The sequence below is a fragment of the Tenrec ecaudatus genome, unplaced genomic scaffold (assembly GCF_050624435.1).
Source record: "Tenrec ecaudatus isolate mTenEca1 unplaced genomic scaffold, mTenEca1.hap1 Scaffold_99, whole genome shotgun sequence".
Taxonomy (NCBI): domain Eukaryota; kingdom Metazoa; phylum Chordata; class Mammalia; order Afrosoricida; family Tenrecidae; genus Tenrec; species Tenrec ecaudatus.
Window position 1 is genome coordinate 206,501 of NW_027459708.1, and position 2,077 is coordinate 208,577.

A 2,077-nucleotide genomic window follows, 5' to 3' on the forward strand; every position below is an offset into this window, starting at 1 on the left:
CCCCAGGCCTGTGGCAACTCAGCCCTTAGGTTTGGGAGTCCCAGGCCTGGTACGCCCCAGCCCTTAGGTTTAGGGAGCCCCTGGCCTGGGGCGCCCCAGCCCTTAGTCTTTTGGGAGCCCCAGGCCTGGGGGCCCCAGCCCTTAGGCTTTGGGAGCCCCAGGCCTGGGGTGCCCCAGCCCTTAGGCTTTGGGAGCCCCAGGCCAGGGGCGCCCCAGCCCTTAGGCTTCGGAAGCCCAAGGCCTACGACGCCCCAGCCCTTAGGCTTTGGGGGCCCCAGGGCTGGGGCGCCCCAGCCCTTAGGCTTACGGAGCCCCAGGCCAGGGGTGCCCCAGCCCTTAGGCTTCGGGAGCGCAAGGCCTGCGACGCCCCATCCCTTCGGCTTAGGGAGCCCCAGGCCTGGGGCGCCCCAGCCCTTATGTTTAGGGAGCTCCTGGCCTGGGGCGCCTCAGCCCTTAGGCTTTGGGAGCCCCATCGGGGCGCCCCAGCCCTTAGGCTTTGGGAACCCCAGGCCTGTGGCGCCCCAGCGCTTAGTCATTGGAAGCCCCACGTCGGGGCGCCCCAGCCCTTAGGCTTAGGGAGCCCCAGGCCTGGGGGGACCCAGCTCTTCGGCTTAGGGAGCCCCAGGCCTGAGTCGTCCCTGCCCTTAGGCTTAGGGAGCCCATGGCCTGGGACGCTCCAGCCCTTCGGCTTAGGGCTCGACAGTCCTAGGGCTCCCCAGCCCTTCGGAATAGGGAGCACCAGGCCTGGTAAGCTCCATCCCTTAGGCTTAGGGAGCCCCAGGCCTGGCCTGCCCCAGCCCTTAGGCTTTGGGAGCCCCAGGCCTGGGGCGCCCCATCCCTTAGGCTTAGGGAGCCCCTGGAATGGGGCGCGCCAGCACTTAGGCTTTGGGAGCCCCAGGCCTGGGGCGCCCAAGCGCTTAGGCTTTTGGAGCCCCACGCCTGGGGCGCCACAACCCTTAGGCTTAGGGAGCCTCAGGCCTTGGGGCACCCAGCCCTTTGACTTAGGGTGCCCCAGGTCTGGGGCGTCCCAGACCTTAGGCTTAGGGAGCCCCAGGCCTGGGGCTCCCCAGCCCTTAGGCTTAGGGATCCCATACCCTGGGAAGCCCCAGCCCTTCGGCTTAGGGCGCGACAGGACTAGGGAGCCCCAGCCCTTAGGCTTTGGTTGCCCCAGGCATGGGGCGCCCCTGCCCTTAGGCTTTGGTAGCCCCAGACCTGGGGCGTCTCCGCCCTTAGGATTTGGGAGCCCCAGCCCTGGGGCGCCCCAGCTCTTAGGCTTAGGGAGCCCAATCCTTCGATGCCCCAGCCCTTAGGTTTTGGGAGCCCCAGGCCTGGGGCGCTCCAGCCCTTACGCTTTTTGAGCCCTAGGACTGGGGCGCCACAGCCCTTAGGATTTGGGAGCCCCAGGCTGGGACGCCCCAGCCCATAGGTTTTGGGAGCCACAGGCCTGTGGCGCCCAGCCCTTAGGCTTTGGGAGCCACAGGCCTGGGGCGCCCCAGCCCTTCGGCTTAGGGCTCGACAGTCCCAGGGCGCCCCAGCCCTTCGGCATAGGGAGCCCCAGGCCTGGTACGCCCCATCCCTTAGGCTTAGGGAGCCCAAGGCCTGGCGCGCCCCAGCCCTTAGGCTTTGGGAGCCCAAGCCTGGGGCCCCTAAGCCCTTAGGCTTTGAGAGGCCCAGGTCTCCGACGCCCCAGCCCTTAGACTGGGAGCCCTAGCCCTGGGGCACCCCAGCCCTTAGGCTTTGGGAGCCCAAGCCCTGGGCGCCCCAGCAATTAGGCTTTGGAAGTCCCAGGCCTGGGGCGCCCCAGCCCTTAGGCTTAGGGAGCCACAGGCCTGGGGCGCTCCAACCCTTAGACTTAGGGGGCCTCTGTCCTGGGGCGCCACAGCCCTTTGTCTTAGGTAGCCCCAGACCTGGGGTGCCCCAGTCCTTAGTCTTTGGGAGCCCCAGGCCTGGGGCGCCCCAGCCCTTAAGCTTTGTGTGCCCCAGGCCTGGGGCGCCCCAGCCCTTAGGCTGTGGGAGCTCCAGGCCTGTGGCGCCCCAGCCCTGAGGCTTTGAGAGCCCCAGGCCTGGGGGCACCCAG